This window comes from Arachis hypogaea, chromosome 10 (genome assembly GCF_003086295.3).
Source record: "Arachis hypogaea cultivar Tifrunner chromosome 10, arahy.Tifrunner.gnm2.J5K5, whole genome shotgun sequence".
NCBI classification, from domain to species: domain Eukaryota; kingdom Viridiplantae; phylum Streptophyta; class Magnoliopsida; order Fabales; family Fabaceae; genus Arachis; species Arachis hypogaea.
The window spans coordinates 32,618,664-32,638,088 of record NC_092045.1 but is presented as its reverse complement, the minus strand read 5'-3'; the positions used below and the strand labels follow the sequence as shown (position 1 = coordinate 32,638,088).

The 19,425-nt window shown below is 41.2% G+C and overlaps 1 non-coding gene across 1 annotated transcript; it reads right to left on the bottom strand.

Annotated features, from left to right (window-relative positions):
* Positions 1 to 14,865: 14,865 nt before the first annotated feature.
* Positions 14,866 to 14,973, bottom strand: LOC112718924 (small nucleolar RNA R71). Its single transcript, XR_003161250.1, has one exon. It is a non-coding gene; the product is annotated as a small nucleolar RNA R71 (small nucleolar RNA).
* Positions 14,974 to 19,425: the final 4,452 nt, after the last annotated feature.

The window sequence follows — 19,425 nt, the reverse complement described above, 5'->3', positions numbered from 1 at the left end:
GCTAGCTAAAAAGTTGTTATCCAAAAACAACTAAAAAGCACAAAAGCGGAAACAAAAAAGTCAAAACGCGAACAAAAACACCGCATAATAAAGTTACTTCAAGTAGCTAAATAAAGCAAAAGGTGTCCAAAGCGTTCACAGAAACCATCCAAAAACAAAAAAGCCCACAAGCCGGGCAAAACACCAAAAAGATTACAGAGGATCAAGGTCCTTTCCGGACTCCACATCAACAGCAGACTGCGGAGGAAACATAGAGATCGGGACTGCATCGACGGCAACGTCATCCCGGTTTGGAACCTCCACACCAGACCCATCCCCGACCAAAGGTGAAGTCGGGTTCTCAATCGGAACTTTGGGGTCGGACATCGGAACCTCATCCTCGGTAGGAGCAGGAACAATCTTTCCCTCCACAACAATGTTATCCGTACTGAATAAGCTCAGATCCAGGTCGGGAGCAAGAACCCGGACCTGAGCCCTCAAATTTTCGAACATAGCATCCATACCCTTGGCCACATGACCTTCCAGCTCGTAAAACTCGTCCTGCGCAGATTGCAACTTCTCCTTCGTCTCCACAAGCTCGGCATATAGCCGAGTATAATTCTCTGTAGCCGCCTTCGCCATCTCCTCAGACGTCTTCGCTGCCGCCACAGCCGCGGTAGCTTTAGTTTTCTCTTTCTCCAAAGAGGCCTCCAGCTCAGTAATCCGGGCAGCCTTCAGTTGACTAATCTTATCAAGCTCGGACTGAGCCTTCTCAAGTCGGGAGCTGGTCGCCCCAAGGGGGGATCTCCTGAACTCCCGGGCAATAGCGGCATGAAGACTAGCCATCCGGACGCAGCTCCGCGCCATATACTGAAAATGATGCTCCATAGACACATCATCAGTAGAAATAAAGGTCTGAGGGAGAATATGCTGTTCAATCCAACCAAGAGCATCAAATTCCTTATCGTTGAAATCGGCAAGCTCCTGAGAGGTCTTCTGCTTCTTGGGAGGAGGACCCGAAAACGGAGGAGGAGAAGAAGTAGCAGGCCCAGAGGTCGGAGGATCCTGACTTACAGCTCGGAACTGGGGAGTCGGAATAGTCTTCGACCGAGTCTGAACACCCCCGGTAGTCTTCTGTGGAGAAGATCGGGCAGAAGCCTCCCCGGCCTCGATATTCCGAGCAGCCACAGACTTCTTCGTCCGACGAAGGAACTTCATGGAATCCGCCTGAGAAGACATCTCTGCAAGAAATAAAGAAAGGGATTACCACAAACAGAAATTCCACCAAAAAACAAGCAAAACCAAAGTACTAAAAAAGATGAATCTCGGAAGAGGTCGGGAACTACCTAACTCGGAACGGAGAAGGCTTGGATCCCCCAACATTTTCTTCGTGTCCAAGTGAGGTGCCCGACCCCATAAACTGCTCACCACACCCACAGAAGCCTGCTCCACCTCATCTAGACTCTCAAAGGTATACTTAGCAGACACTACATTCTCCTGCCAACAAAGAGGAAAAGAAGGCTCCCCACTCTCATCGAGAAAGAAAGGTCGGGCGTCTCCAGTAGCCCGGACCTTGAAATAAAAGTTCTTAAAATCGTGAAAGGACTCATCATACAGGGTACAAAACTTTCTTCCCTGGTTAGCCCTAAAAGAGACCCAAGATACCTTCCCTACACCCGACCCCGGCTTCGTCAACACAAACAAGTAGGAAAAAAGAGAAATAAAGGGAGCAACGCCCAAAAACTGACACAAAAGTTGAAACAGCTTTAAAAATGCCCAGGAATTTGGATGGAGCTGCGTAGGGGCAAGGTTACAAGACCATAACACCTCGGACTCCAGGTCGGTAAAAGGAAGTCGGACACTCAGCTTAGAGAAAAAACAATCATAAGCGTAAAAGAAGAGCTTCTCGGAACTATCTAAGGGCGGGAAGCAAACTCTCTCCTCGGAATCCGGGGCTACTAGTTCATAATCCCTCTCAGACTCTCTATCTTCACATATGCTACATTGCCTACGAAACCTAGCTAAATACTCAGAATCTACCACAGAAGGGACTCTTAGAGGAACAGGATCTACCCAACCAAGACCACTTGGAATCTTGGTCGACATCGCTTGAAGAACCTTTCGAGACATAAAATTCTTGCCTACAAAGAAGAATACAACAGCAAAGCAAAAATCACATAAAAGCAGACAGAAAAAACCCATCCAGCAAAGCAAGAAAACAAAAATCTTTTAGAAGAAAATACAGCAACCCGGAGCAAAATACCAGAGAACAAAAAAGAGTCCCCCCCATACAAACAAACAAAGCAATGGCGGCGCCTCTTTTCGGGGCAACCCAGGCATAGAGAAAAGAAACAAACAAAGAGCCACACAAAAGAAACAGAAGCATATGTGCACAAAAAAAAAGAGATGGGAACAAACCTGGAAGAAAGAAACGAGGACGACGAGCTCCAAAGCAAGGAGAACAGAACGGCGGCGCAGAGGAAACCCCGGAAAAACGCACAGAAAGATTCGAGGAAGAAGAACAAAAGAGAAAAGAAGAAAGCGATGCTCGAAAAAGAGATGGCGAAAACTCAGAAAACAGGAAGGGAACAGAATAAACGAAGAAAAGGAGGAGAGGGGCAAATAAATAGTACCTTCACCAAAGCCCGAACGGAAATCGAGGAGAAACGGTAAAATGCAATAAATGCAGGAACGGCCACCTTTTGAAATTTGAAAAACTACTATGCCCGAGCTCGACCTCTCAAAAAGGACGAACTCGGGCAGGGGCACTGTTCATACCCTGACCGAGCTCCTCCAACTCGGTGAAATCCATGAAAGGTCCGACCTCGTCCCAAGGCCCACACCTGAGGTCGGACCTCGGATAGCAAAAGCTAAAGAAGGCCCATCAAAAGGAACGCAGCCCAAAACCTAAAGGCCGAAAAGGCCTAGGAAAGGCGGTTCCACAAAGATAGAGATAAAACTCCCAAAAGATAAGATAAGATAAGAATATCTTATCCAGGGAAGATCACGGCCAACTATTATAAATACACTGGAGCACCCAGGTATAACTCATACTCTAATTCTACTCAATATCTGCTTGGACCCATGCTAACTTAAGCATCGGAGTGTCATTGCAGGTACAACCACCAACCACTCCACATATCAAGCTCGGGTCCCTGACCCCCACCTCGGGCCTCACCAAGACGTCCGAGCTACTCGTTTCAGGTAACCCTCGGAACAGCTCCTAAAGGAAAACAGCCCACTCCATGAGGCAAGAAAGAGAATATTCCAAAACCACTTTGGAATCAAGGGAGGTTCTTAACCAAAGAACATTCAGACCATTACTACAAAATAATGGGTCTGAGGTCAGTGATCCCGGAAGTCAAGTTCGATCTGAAAGAAGATGAATATCCAGAGATACAAGAGCAAATTCGAAACAGGAACTGGAAAATCCTAGCTAATCCTGAAACAAAAGTGGGAAGGAATATGGTTCAGGAGTTCTATGCTAATCTGTGGCAAACAGACAGGCAGAGAATATCTGGAACTTCCCTCTATGACTATCAGACCTTGGTCAGAGGAAAGATTGTTCACATCTACCATGACAAAATCAGAGAGATCTTTAAGCTGCCTCAGCTGAAAGATGACCCAGACTCCTTTAATAGGAGAATGATGAGAACAAACAAGGGCCTGGACAAGATTCTAGAGGATATATGCATCCTTGGAGCCAGGTGGACCACCAGCGCCACGGGTGTCCCAAGTCAACTCAAGAGAGAAGATCTCAAACCAGTAGCCAGAGGCTGGCTGGACTTCATTGGGCATTCCATATTGCCCACTAGCAACCGTTCTGAAGTCACTATTAAAAGAGCAGTGATGATTCACTGCATTATGTTGGGAAAAGAAGTAAAAGTTCATCAGTTAATTTCATGTGAACTCTACATAATAGCAAACAAGAAATCTAAAGACGTCAAGTTGGCTTATCCAAGCCTAATTTCTATGCTCTGCAAAGATGCCAGAGTAAGGATGGGAATAACTGAGTATATCTCAGTTGAGCGGCCAATCACTAAAATATCAATGGAAAAATAACAGTTGCAGGATGACCCCATCAAGAGGAGAGCACAGGAATTCCTCCCAGAAATCCCTCAATTTGAATACTGGGAGCATCTTGAGGCATCTGTTTCCAAGTTGCAAGAAGCTATGGACCAAATAAAGGAAGAACAGAATAATCAAAATAGCATGCTTTGCAAATTGCTTAGGGAACAAGAGGAGCAAGGGCGTGACTTAAGGGATCCACTTCCCAAAATACAGGTTGTTGAGTTCTAATTTTAGCTTTAACTCTGAGATAGTTGTTGTTATAGGAATTTACCTTAGAAGATATATATATGAGTAGTGGTAATTAGTATATCTATTTTGATTTTATTTTCAATTAAGTTATAATTTATTTTTCTCATCATCATCAAACATGAATAAAATAGTATATTTTTAGAATAAAGAGGTAATTTATATTTTTCGAGTTCTTAATAAGAAAAATTGTAATTAATTATATGTGGTGGCAATACTTTTTGTCTTCTGGATGAATGCTTGAACAGTGCATATTTTTTATCTTGAATTTCATGAATGTTAAAATTGTTGGCTCTTGAAAGAATGAGGAACACAAAAAATATTATTGATGATCTGAAAAATCATGAATTTTGATTCTTGAAGCAAGAAAAAGCAGTGAAAAAAAAAGAGAGAGAGAAAAATTACAAGGAATCATTGTATCAAGAAAAAAAAAGCCAATAGCCCTTAAAACCAAAAGGCAAGGGTGAAAAGGATCCAAGGCTTTGAGCATCAGTGGATAGGATGGCCCAAGGAAGTAATTCCAGGCCTAAGCGGCTAAATCAAGCTGTCCCTAACCATGTGCTTGTGGCATGCAGGTCCAAGTAAAAAGCTTGAGACTGAGTGGTTAAAGTCATGATCCACGGCAAAAGAGTGTGCTTAAGAACTCTGGACACCTCTAATTGGGGACTTTAGCAAAGCTAAGTCACAATCTGAAAAGGTTCACCCAATTATGTGTCTGTGGCATTTATGTATCCGGTGGTAATACTGGAAAACAAAGTGCTTAGGGCCACAACCAAGACTCATAAAGTAACTGTGTTCAAGAATCAACATACTACACTAGGAGAATCAATAATACTATCTGAATTCTGAGTTTCTATGGATGCCAATCAGTCAGAATTTCAAAGAATAAAGTGAGATGCCAAAACTGTTCGGAAGTCAAAAAGCTACTAGCCCCGCTCATCTAAATAAGAATATGAGCTCCACTTAAAACTCTGAAATATTATTGCTTCTTAATTTCTTTTCATCCTATTTTATTTATCTAGTTGCTTGAGGATAAGCAACAGTTTAAGTTTGGTGTTGTGATGAGCGGATATTTTATACGCTTTTTGGGGGTAATTTCATGTAGATTTTAGCATTTTTTATTAGTTTTTAAAAGAATTTTTTTAGTTTTTAAGCAAAAATCATATTTCTAGACTTTACTATGAGTTTGTGTGTTTTTCTGTGATTTCAGGTATTTTCTGGCTGAAATTGAGGGAGCTGAGCAAAAATCTGATTTAGGCTGAAAAAGGACTGCTGATGCTGTTGGATTCTGACCTCCCTGCACTCGGAATGAATTTTTTGGAGCTACAGAAGTCCAATTGGCGCGCTCTCAATTGGGTTGGAAAATAGACATCCAAGGCTTCCCAGAAATATATAATAGTTCATACTTTGTGCGAAGATAGATGACATAAACTGGCGTTTAACGCCAGTTCCATGTTGCAGTCTGGCGTCCAGCGCCAGAAACACGTCACGAACCAGAGTTGAACGCCAGAAACGCGTTACAACTTGGCGTTCAACTCCAGAAACAGCCCAGGCACGTGAGAAGCTTAAGTCTCAGCCCCAGCACACACCAAGTGGGCCCCAGAAGCGGATTTCTGCACTATCCATCTTAGTTTACTCATTCTCTGTAAACCTAGGTTACTAGTTTAGTATTTAAACAACTTTTAGAGACTTATTTTGTACCTCATGACATTTTTAGATCTGAAATTTGTACCTTTTGGCAGCATGAGTCTCTAAACCCCATTGTTGGGGGTGAGGAGCTCTGCAGCGTCTCGATGAGTTAATGCAATTATTTCTGTTTCCCATTCAAATATGCTTGTTCCTATCTAAGATGTTCATTCGCGCTTTACTATGAAGCAGGTGATGATCCGTGACATTCATCACCTTCCTCACCCCATGAACGTGTGCCTGACAACCACCTCTATTCTACATCAGATTGAATGAGTATCTCTTAGATTCCTTAATCAGAATCTTCGTGGTATAAGCTGGAATTGATGGCGGCATTCATGAGAATCCGGAAAGTCTAAACCTTGTCTATGGTATTCCGAGTAGGATTCTGGGATTGGATGACTGTGACGAGCTTCAAACTTGCGAGTGTTGGGCGTGATGTCAAACGCAAAAGAATCAATGGATTCTATTCCGACATGATCGAGAACCAACAGCTGATTAGCCGTGCTGTGACAAAGCATTTGGACCGTTTTCACTGAGAGGATGGGAAGTAGCTATTGACAATGGTGACACCCTACATATAGCTTGCCATGGAAGGAGCCTTGCAAATTCTGAAAGTAAGAAAGCAGTACGTTGCAGAGATTCAGAGGAAAAAGTATCTCCAAAACACCAACATATTCTCCATTATTAAGTAACAATTATTTATTTTATGCTCTTTTATTTTTCATAATTCAAACTGATAATTATAATTGATATCCTGACTAGGAATAATAAAATAACCATAGCTTTCTTCAAGCCAACAATCTCCGTGGGATTCGACCCTTACTCATGTAAGGTATTACTTGGACGACCTAGTGCACTTGCTGGTTAGTTGTGCGAATTTGTAAGAAATCTTGATTTTGATATTGGCATTACAATTTCGTGCACCAAGAATCTAAAAAGAGAGTGCAAGGCCATTGATATAATCAAAATGGCCGAATTCAAAGAGGAAGGGGAGGACGTGAATCCCAATGAGGAAGATCTCATGGGACATTGCCCAGACAGAAAGGAATTCCCTATTGAGGACCTAAAAGAATCAGAGGCTCGTATAGAGAACATAGAGATTCTATTAAACTTCCTTCTGCCATTTATGAGCTCTGAGAACTATTCTTCCTCTGAAGAGGATGAAGATGTAACTGAAGAGCAAGTTGCTCAATATCTAGGAGCCATCATGAAGCTGAATGCCAAGTTGTTTGGTAATGAGACTTGGGAAGATGAACCTCCCTTGCTCATTAGTGAACTAAATACATGGGTTCAGCAAACTTTACCTCAAAAGAAACAAGATCCTGGTAAATTCTTAATACCCTGTACCATAGGCACCATGACCTTTGAGAAGGCTCTGTGTGACCTGGGGTCAGGTATATATCTTATGCCACTCTCTGTAATGGAGAAACTAGGGATCTTTGAGGCACAAGATGCAATAATCTCATTAGATATGGCAGATAAATCAATAAAACAAGCTTATGGATTGGTAGAGGACGTGTTAGTAAAGGTTAAAGGCCTTCACATCCCTGCTGATTTCATAATCTTAGACACTGGGAAGGATGAGAATGAATGCATCATCCTTGGAAGACCCTTCCTAGCCACAGCAGGAGCTGTGATTGATGTTGACAGAGAAGAGATAGTCTTTCAATTGAATGGGGACTATCTTGTGTTTAAAGCACAAGGATCTTCCTCTGCAACCATGGAAAAGAGGCACGATAAGCTTCTCTCAATACAGAGTAAAACAAAGCCCCCACAATCAAACTCTAAGTTTGGTGTTGGGAGGCCACAACCAAACTCTAAGTTTAGTGTTGAGAAGCCCCCATATTCAAACTCTAAGTTTAATGTTGGGAGGCCCTCACAATGCTCTGAACATCTGTGAAGCTCCAAGAGAGCTCACTGTCAAGCTATTGACATTAAAGAAGCACTTATTGGGAGGCAACCCAATTTTTATTTATCTATATTTTTATTGTTCTTTTATGTTTTATTAGGTTTATGATCATGTGGAGTCACAAAATAATTGCAAAAATTAAAAACAGAATAAAAAATAGCAGAAGAAAAAGCACACCCTGGAGGAAGAGCTGTCTGGTGTTCAAACGCCAGAAACGAGTATCTGTCTGGCGTTGAACGCCAGAAACAAGCATCAAGCTGGCATTTAACGCCAGCAAGACACATTAGGCTAGTGTTAAATGCCAGAAACATGCATCAGTCTGGCGTTAAACGCCAGGATTGCATACAGAGGGCATTTTACATGCCTAATTGGTGCAGGGATGATAAATCCTTGATACCTCAGGATTTGTGGACCCCACAGGATCACCTCAGGATCTGTGGATCCCCCGCAGGATCCCCACCTACCTTTTCCCTCTCCTGTATATCTTCTTCTTCTTCTTCTATTATTTCTCTTCTTTTGCTCGAGGGCGAGCAACATTCTAAGTTTGGTATAGTAAAAGCATAGCTTTCTTGTTTTTCCATAACCATTGATGGCACCTAAGGCTGGAGAAACCTCTAGAAAAAGGAAAGGAAAGACAATTGCTTCCACCTCTGAGTCATGGGAGATGGAGAGATTCATCTCAAGGGTCCATAGCTCAGTAGTAGAGCATTTGACTGCACAACAAGAGATCCCACTCATGGACCTCAACAAGAGCATGAGGAATTCCCTCATCAAGAAATCCCTGAGATGCCTCAAGGGATATATTTTCCTCCACATAACTATTGGGAGAAACTACGGATAGGAGCACCAAAATCACTAGGGATGAAGCAACAAAAGCAAGGAAGAGACATAGAAGAGCTCAAAGACACCATTGGTCCTTCAAGAAGAACGCCACCCTCACTAAGGTGGACTCATTCCATAACTTCCTTGTTTTTATCTCTCTGTTTTTCGATTTTATGCTATATGTTTGTCTAAGTTTTGTGTCTTTATTACATGATCATTAGTATTTAGTAACTATGTCTTAAGACTATGAATAATTCCATGAATCCTTCACCTTTCCTAAATGAAAAATGTTTCTAAAACAAAAGAACAAGAAGTACATGAGTTTCGAATTCATCCTTGAAATTAGTTTAATTATATTGATGTGGTGACAATACTTTTTGTTTTCTGAATGAATGCTTGAATAGTGCATATTTTTTATCTTGTTGTTTATGAATGTTAAAATTGTTGGCTCTTGAAAGAATGATGAAAAAGAGAAATGTTATTGATGATCTGAAAAATAAAAAAAAATTGATTCTTGAAGCAAGAAAAAGCAGTGAAGAACAAAGTTTGCAGAAAAAAAGCAAGCAGAAAAAGCCAATATCCCTTAAAACCAAAAGGCAAGGGTAAAAAGGATCCAAGGCTTTGAGCATCAATGGATAGGAGGGTCCAAGGAAATAAAATCTAGGCCTAAGCGGCTAAATCAAGCTGTCCCTAACCATGTGCTTGTGGCATGCAGGTCCAAGTGAAAAGCTTGAGACTGAGTGGTTAAAGCTGTGATCCAAAGCAAAAAGAGTGTGCTTAAGAGCTCTGGACACCTCTAACTGGGGACTTTAGCAAAGCTGAGTCACAATCTGAAAAGGTTCAACCAATCATGTGTCTGTGGCATTTATGTATCCGGTGGTAATACTGGAAAACAAAATGCTTAGGGCCATGGCCAAGACTCATAAAAGTAGATTGTTAAGAATCAACATACTTAACTAGGAGAATCAATAACACTATCTGAAACTCTGAGTTCCTATAGATGCCAATCATTTTGAACTTCAAAGGAAAAAGTGAGATGCCAAAACAGTTCAGAGGCAAAAAGCTACAAGTCCCGCTCATCTAATTAAAACTAATATTCATTGATATTTTTGGATTTATAGTATATTCTCTTCTTTTTATCCTATTTGATTTTCAGTTGCTTGGGGACAAGCAACAATTTAAGTTTGGTGTTGTGATGAGCGGATAATTTATATGCTTTTTGGCATTGTTTTTAGTAGGATCTAGCTACTTTTAGGGAAGTTTTTATTGGTTTTTATTCAAAATTTACATTTCTGGACTTTACTTTGAGTTTGTGTGTTTTTCTTTGATTTCAGGTATTTTCTGGCTGAAATTGAGGGACCAGAGCAAAAATCTGATAGGAGGCTGACAAAGGATTGCTGATGCTGTTGGATTCTGACCTCCCTGCACTCGAAATAGATTTTTTGGAGCTACAAAACTTCAAATGGTACGCTCTCAATTGCGTTGGAAAGTAGACATCCAGAGCTTTCCAGTAATATATAATAGTCTATACTTTATTCGAGATTAAATGATGCAAACTGGCGTTCAACGTCAGTTCCATGCTGCATTCTGGAGTGAAACGCCAAAAACACGTCACAAACCAAATTTAAATGCCAAAAATACGTTACAACTTGGCGTTTAACCACAGAAGAAGCCTATGCACGTGTAAAGCTCAAGCTCAGCCCAAGCACACACCAAAGTGGGTCCCGGAAGTGGATTTCTGCACTTAGACTTATTTTTGTAAACCCTAGTAACTAGTCTAGTATAAATAGTACATTTTACTATTGTATTAGACATCTTTAGATTGAGTTTTTGACCATTTAGTCTCTTGATCACATTTTGGGGGCTGGCCATTCGGCCATGCCTGGACCATCACTTATGTATTTTCAACGGTGGAGTTTCTACACACCATAGATTAAGGGTGTGGAGCTCTGCTGTACCTCGAGAATTAATGCAATTACTATTATTCTTCTATTCAATTCAAGCTTATTCTTATTCTAAGATATTACTCGTACTTCAACCTGATGGATGTGATGATCCGTGACACTCATCATCATCCGTCCTTATGAACGCATGCCTGATGATGAGCGGATAATTTGTATACTTTTTGGCATTGTTTTTAGTATGTTTTTAGTATGATATAGTTAGTTTTTAGTATATTTTTATTAGTTTTTAGTTAAAATTCACTTTTCTGGACTTTACTATGAGTTTGTGTGTTTTTCTGTGATTTCAGGTATTTTCTGGCTGAAATTGAGGGACCTGAGCAAAAATCTGATTCAGAGACCAAAAAGGACTGTAGATGCTGTTGGATTCTGACCTCCCTGCACTCGAAGTGGATTTTCTGGAGCTACAGAAGCCCAATTGGCGCGCTCTCAACGGTGTTGGAAAGTAGACATCCTGGGCTTTCCAGCAATATATGATAGTCCATACTTTGCCCAAGATTTGATGGCCCAAACCGGCGTTCAAAGTCACCTCAAGAAATCCCAGCGTTAAACGCTGGAACTGGCACCCAAATGGGAGTTAAACGCCCAAACTGGCACCAAAGCTGGCGTTTAACTCCAAGAAGAGTCTCTACACGAAATTTGCTTCATTGCTCAGCCCAAGCACACACCAAGTGGGCCCGGAAGAGGATTTTTATGTCATTTACTCATTTCTGTACACCTTAGGCTACTAGTTTCTTATAAGTAGGACCTTTTGCTATGTATTAGAAATCTTTGAATCTTTGGATCTTTGGATCTTTGAATCTTTGGATCTTTGAATCTTTGGATCTTTGGATCTTTGGGTCTTTGGATCTATATATCTTTTGATCACTTTTGATCTTAGATCATTGGGAGGCTGGCCATTCGGCCATGCCTAGACCTTATGCTTATGTATTTTCAACGGTGGAGTTTCTACACACCATAGATTAAGGTGTGGAGCTCTGCTGTACCTCGAGTATTAATGCAATTACTATTGTTCTTCAATTCAATTCCGCTTGTTCTTATTCCAAGATATCACTTGTTCTTCAACTTGATGGAGGTGATGATTGACGCCCATCACCATTCTCACCCATGAACAAAGTGACTGACAACCACTCTTGTTCTACAAGCATTTGAGGCTTGGTGAATATCTCTTGGATTCCTGATTGCACGATGCATGGTTGATCGCCTGACAACCGAGTGCTCGCCTGACAAACGAGCCAGCCATTCCGTGAGGTCAGAGTCTTCGTGGTATAGGCAAGAACTGATGGCAGCATTCAAGAGAATCCGGAAGGTCTAACCTTGTCTGTGGTATTCTGAGTAGGATTCAATGACTGAATGACTGTGACGTGCTTCAAACCTGTAACCTACTGGGCGTTAGTGACAGACGCAAAAGAATCAATGGATTCTATTCTGGTAGGGGAGGGAACCACACCGGTGATTGGCAGCACTGTGACAGAGTGTGTGCATTAGCTTTCACTGCGAGGATGGGAGGTAGCTGCTGACAACAGTGAAACCCTACACGAGCTTGCCATGGAAAGGAGTAGGAAGGATTGGATGAAGGCAGTAGGAAAGCAGAGAGACGGAAGGGAAGGCATCTTCATGCGCTTATCTGAAGTTCCTACCAATGAATTACATAAGTATCTCTATCTTTACCTTTGTGTTATTTTCGTTCATCATCATTATCATTTGAGTTTGCCTGACTAAGATTTACAAGATGACCATAGCTTGCTTCAATACTAACAATCTCCGTGGGATCGACCCTTACTCACGTAAGGTTTATTACTTGGACGACCTAGTGCACTTGCTGGTTAGTTGTGCGAAGTTGTGTAATGCCATGGTATTGAGCGCACCAAGTTTTTGGAGCCATTACCGGGGATTATGAGAGTTGTGAAAAAGTATAGTTCACAATTTCGCGCACCAAGTTTTTGGCGCCGTTGCCGGGGATTGTTCAAGTTTTGAGCAAGCTTTGGTAACATCAGTGCCAAGATCCGGCAACAACATCAAGTTTTGGTGTTATTGCCCGGAATTGTTTAGGCTGGACAACTGACGGTTCATCTTGTTGCTTAGATTAGGTATTTATTTTTTTTCGAAATTCTTGAAGATGAATTCTAGAGTTTCATGATGATTTGTTGAAATCTGGCTGGCTGAGAAGCCATGTCTAATTTCATTGGACCGAGGTTTCAACTTATCACCACAAGAGCTTGTTGATTTCTATCAATCTCGCTTTTGGAGCAGTGATCTGCTAAGGCTTGGCTGGCCTCTGGCCATGTCTAGTGTTTTGGACCGAAGCTTTCTCTGAAAGCTTGGCTGGCTGTGAAGCCATGTCTAATTCCTGGACCAGAGTCTTAGACTAACATTGCACTGATTCCTGGAATTCTCATTAGGAATTTTGATACCTTTACCATTTAATTTTCGAAAAAAAAAAAAATTTGCAAAATCATAAAATCCAAAAATATTTCTTGTTTGAGTCTAGAGTCTCATCATAAGTTTGATGTCAATTGCATGCATTCATGTATCTTGGTGATCTTCAAGATGTTCTTGATGATTCACTTGCTCTGATCTTTGAATTCAATTTGACTTGATTGTTTTGTGTGTCTCATATGCATTTTCATTTTGTTAGTGTCAGTAGTTTACAAACTGCTAAGTTTGGTGTCTTGCATGCATTGTTATTTGATTCTTGTTGCATTTTGGTTTGTCCTTATTATTAAAAATCCAAAAATATTTTTAATTTATGTCTTTTCAAGTCAATAATACAGAGAATTGAAGATTCAGAACATACAGCAGAGGAATTGCACAGAAAAAGCTGGGCGTTCAAAACGCCCAGTGAAGAAGGACAGACTGGCGTTTAAACGCCAGCCAGGGTACCTGGTTGGGCGTTTAACGCCCAAAAGGGTAGCATTTTGGGCGTTAAACGCCAGAATGTATACCATTCTGGGCGTTTAACGCTAGGATGGCTAGGGAGGAAGATTTTGTTTTCAAATCAGATTTTTTCTAAGTTTTCAAAATCTTTTCAAAATCAAATCTTTTTCAAATCAATTTTCAATCAAATCTTTTTCAAAATTAACTCCTTTCCTTTTTCAAAGATACTTACTATCAATTAATGATTTGATTCAACATTTCAAGTATGTTGCCTTTTCTGTTGAGAAAGGTTTAATGATTGAATCATATCTTTTCTTGTTAGTCAAGTTTTTAATTTTCAAATCAAATCTTTTTAAAATGTTTTTCAAATCATATCTTCTCAATCACATTTTTTTAAATCAATCATATCTTCTTAACCACATCTTTTTCAAAATAGTTTTCAATCAAATCCTTTTGATTTCTAATTTCAAAATCTTTTTCAAAAATCACTTGATTTCTTTTCCATTTTCATTTTCGAAAATTAAGTAATGTTTTTCAAAAATGTTTTCAAATTTCCCACTTAATTTTCGAAAATCACTTCCCTCCTTCTCACATCCTTCTATTTATGGATTAACACTATCCCTTAATGCAAAATTCGAACTCCATTCTCTCTGATAAGTTCGAATTTTCCCACTCCTGTCTTCTACTCTTCTTTTCCTCTGACACCTAAAGGAATCTCTATACTGTGACATAGAGGATTCCACATTTTCTTGTTCTCTTCTCTATCTTATGAGCAGGAGCAAGGACAAAGGCATTCTTGTTGAGGCTGATCCTGAACCTGAAAGGACCTTGAAGAGAAAGCTAAGAGAAGCCAAAGCACAACTCTCTTTAGAGCACCTGACCGAATTCTTCAAGGAAGAAGAACACATGGCAGCCGAAAACAACAACAATGCCAACAATGCAAGGAAGGTGCTGGGTGACTTTACTGCACCTACTCCCGACTTCTATGGGAGAAGCATCTCTATCCCTGCCATTGGAGAAAACAACTTTGAGCTTAAGCCTCAATTAGTTTCTCTAATGCAACAGAATTGCAAGTTCCATGGACTTCCAATGGAAGATCCTCATCAGTTTTTAGCTGAGTTCTTGCAAATCTGTGACACAGTCAAGACTAATGGGGTTGACCCTGAGGTCTACAGACTGATGCTATTCCCTTTTGCTGTAAGAGACAGAGCTAGAACATGGTTGGATTCTCAACCTAAAGAAAGCCTGGACTCTTGGGAAAAGCTAGTCAATGCCTTCTTGGCAAAGTTCTTTCCACCTCAAAAATTGAGTAAGCTTAGAGTGGAAGTCCAAACCTTCAGACAGAAGGAAGGAGAATCCCTCTATGAAGCTTGGGAAAGATACAAACAATTGATCAGAAAGTGTCCCACTGATATGCTTTCTGAATGGAGCATCATAGGTATTTTCTATGATGGTCTCTCTGAACTGTCCAAGATGTCTTTGGATAGCTCTTCTGGAGGATCTCTTCATCTGAAGAAGACGCCTACTGAAGCTCAAGAACTGATTGAAATGGTTGCAAATAACCAATTCATGTACACTTCTGAAAGAAATCCTGTGAACAATGGGACTAGTCAGAAGAAAGGAGTTCTTGAGATTGACACTCTGAATGCCATACTGGCTCAGAACAAAATATTGACCCAACAAGTCAATATGATTTCTCAAAGTCTGTCTGGAATGCAAAATGCACCAAGCAGTACTAAGGAAGCTTCATCTGAGGAAGAAGCTTATGATCCTGAGAACCCTTCAATAGAAGAGGTGAATTACATGGGAGAACCCTATGGAAACACCTACAACCCTTCATGGAGGAATCATCCAAATCTTTCATGGAAGGATCAACAGAGACCTCAACAAGGTTTCAATAACAATAATGGTGGGAGAAACAGGTTTAGCAATAGCAAGCCTTTCCCATCATCTTCTCAGCAACAGACAGAGAGTTCTAAGCAGAATACCTCTGACTTAGCAACTATGGTCTCTGATCTAATCAAAACCACTCAAAGTTTCATGACTGAAACTAGATCTTCCATTAGGAATTTGGAAGGACAAGTGGGTCAGCTGAGCAAGAAAATTACTGAACTTCCTCCAAGCACTCTCCCAAGCAATACTGAAGAAAATCCAAAAGGGGAATGCAAGGCCATCAATATGGCCGAATTCTGGGAGGAAGAAGAGGCAGTGAACGCCACTGAGGAAGCCCTCAATGGACGTCCACTGACCTCCACTGAGTTCCCCAATAAGGAACCTTGGGAATCTGAGGCTCAAACTGAGACCATAGAGATCCCATTGGACTTACTTCTGCCATTCATAAGCTCTGATGAGTATTCTTCCTCTGAAGAGGATGAGTATGTCACTGAAGAGCAACTTGCTAAATACCTTGGAGCAATCATGAAGCTGAATGACAAGTTATTTGGAAATGAGACTTGGGAGGATGAACCCCCTCTGCTCACCAAAGAACTGGATAACTTGTCTAGGCAGCAATTGCCTCAAAAGAGGAAGGATCCTGGGAAGTTTTCTATACCTTGTACCATAGGCACCATGACCTTCACGAAGGCCTTGTGTGACTTAGGGTCAAGTGTGAACCTCATGCCCCTCTCTGTAATGGAGAAATTAGGGATCTTTGAGGTGCAAGCTGCAAAAATCTCACTAGAGATGGCAGATAACTCAAGAAAACAAGCCTATGGACTTGTAGAGGATGTTCTGGTTAAAGTTGAAGACCATTACATTCCTACTGATTTCATAGTCCTAGAGACTGGGAAATGCATGGATGAATCCATCATCCTTGGCAGACCCTTCCTAGCCACAGCAAAGGCTGTGATTGATGTTGATAGAGGAGAGTTGATCATTCAAGTGAATGAAGAATCCTTGGTGTTTAAGGCCCAAGGATATCCCTCTGTCTTCATGGAGAGGAAGCATGAAGAGCTTCTCTCAAAACAGAGCCAAACTGAGCCCCCACAGTCAAACTCTAAGTTTGGTGTTGGGAGGCCACAACCAAACTCTAAGTTTGGTGTTGAACCCCCACATTCAAACTCTAAGTTTGGTGTTGGGAGGGTCCAACACGGTTCTGAGCACTTCTGAGGCTCCATGAGAGTCCTCTGTCAAGCTAATGACATTAAAGAAGCGCTTGTTGGGAGGCAACCCAATGTTTTATAATTAATTATTTTCTTTTGTTATTTTATCTTTTTTGTAGGTTGATGATCATAAGAAGTCACAAAAACAATGAAAAAAGCAAAAACAGAATGAAAAACAGGAAGAAAAACAGCACACCCTGGAGGAAGATGCTGCTGGCGTTTAAACGCCAGTCAGCCTAGCAGTTGGGCGTTTAACGCCCAGTCTGGCACCCATCTGGGCGTTTAACGCCAGAAAGGGGCACCAGACTGGCGTTAAACGCCAGTAAAGGGCAAGAACCTGGCGTTAAACGCCAGGAATGGGCACCAGCCCGGCGTTTAACGCCAGAAATGGCTCAAAACGTGGATTTTGATGCCATTTGGTGCAAGGATGCCTTTTCCTTGACACTACAGGATCTGTGGACCCCACAGGACCCTACCATCACTCTCTCTCTTCTTCCCCCATTCACCAATCACCTCAACACCTCTTCCCCAAAAACCCCTCACCTATCAAATCCTACCCTTCTCTTCACCACTCACATCAACCCTTCATTTTCACACAACCTAAACACCACTTCTCCCCCTCTTTGGCCGAACACACCACCATCTCCCTCTTCCTCATTTCTTCTTCTTTTACTCTCTTCTTTCTTCCTTTGCTCGAGGACGAGCAAACATTTTAAGTTTGGTGTGGTAAAAGCGTTTCTTTTTCGTTTTTCCATAACCATTATGGCATCCAAGGCCGGAGAAACCTCTAGAAAGAGGAAAGGGAAGGCAAAGGCTTCCACCTCCGAGTCATGGGAGATGGATAGATTCCTCTCAAAGGTGCATCAAGTCCACTTCTATGAAGTTGTGGCCTTGAAGAAGGTGATCCCCGAGGTCCCTTTTTCACTCAAAAAGGGTGAATATCCGGAGATCCGCCATGAGATCCGAAGAAGAGGTTGGGAAGTTCTTACCAACCCCATTCAACAAGTCGGAATCTTGATGGTTCAAGAGTTCTATGCCAATGCATGGATCACCAAGAACCATGACCAAAGTGTGAACCCGAATCCAAAGAATTATCTTACTATGGTACGGGGGAAATACTTGGATTTTAGTCCGAAAAGTGTGAGGGTGGCGTTCAACTTGCCTATGATGCAAGGAGATGAACATCCTTACACTAGAAGGGTCAACTTTGATCAAAGGTTGGACCACGTCCTCACAGTCATATGTGAAGAGGGCGCACAATGGAAGCAAGATTCAAGAGGAAAGCCGGTCCAATTGAGAAGGCATGACCTCAAGCCCGTGGCTAGAGGATGGTTAGAGTTCATACAACGCTCAATCATCCCCACTAGCAACCGGTCCGAAGTTACCATAGACCGGGCTATCATGATCCATAGCATCATGATTGGAGAAGAAATAGAGGTTCATGAGGTTATAGCCCAAGAACTCTATAAGGTGGCGGACAAGACCTCCACCTTGGCAAGGTTAGCCTTCCCTCATCTCATTTGTCACCTCTGTTATTCAGTTGGAGTTGACATAGAGGGTGACATCCCCAAGGACAAACCCATCACCAAGAAAAGGATGGAGTACACAAGAGATCCCACTCATCATGAGATCCCTGAAATTCCTCAAGGGATGAATTTTCCTCCACAAAACTATTGGGAGCAACTAAACACCTCCCTAGGAGAATTGAGTTCCAACATGGGACAACTAAGGGTGGAGCACCAAGAACACTCCATCATCCTTCATGAGATTAGAGAAGATCAAAGAATCATGAGGGAGGAGCAACAAAGACAAGGAAGAGATATTGAGGAGCTCAAGCACTCCATAGGATCTTCAAGAGCAAGAAAGAGCCGCCATCACTAAGGTGGACCCGTTCTTTGATTTCCTTGTTATTTGTTCTTCTGTTTTTCGAATTTTATGCTTATGTTTATCCATGTTTGTGTCTTGTGATCATTAGTGTCTTAGTGTCTATGCCTTAAAGTTATGAATGTCCTATGAATCCATCACCTTTCTTCAATAAAAACGCGCCTAATTGATAAAAGAAAGAATTGCATGAATTTTGAATTTTATAATAGTTTAATTATTTTGATGTGGTGGTAATATTTTTGTTCTCTGAATGTATGTGTAAACAGTGCATATGTATCATGAATTTGTGGTTCATGAATGTTGGCTCTTGAAAGAATGATGAAAAAGGAGACATGTTACTGAGGATCTGAAAAATCATAAAAATGATTCTTGAAGCAAGAAAAAGCTATTCAAAAAAAAAAAAAACCGAAAAAAAAAAGAGAAAAAGAAAACGAAAAAAATAGAGAAATAAGAGTTGTGATCCAAGGCAAATAAGAGTGTGCTTAAGAACCCTGGACACCTCTAATTGGGGACATTAGCAAAGCTGAGTCACAATCTGAAAAGGTTCACCCAATTATGTGTCTGTGGCATGTATGTATCCGGTGGTAATACTGGAAGACAGAGTGCTTTGGGCCACAGCCAAGACTCAATAAATAGCTATGTTCAAGAATCATCATACTTTACTAAGAGAATCATTAACACTATCTGGACTCTGAGTTCCTAAAGAAGCCAATCATTCTAAATTTCAAAGGATAGATTGAGATGCCAAAACTGTTCAGAGGCAAAAGGTTAAAAACCCCGCTCATCTAATTAATACTGATCTTCACAGATGTTTTTGGAATTCATTGCATATTCTCTTCTTTTTATCTTATTTGATTTTCAGTTGCTTGAGGACAAGCAACAATTT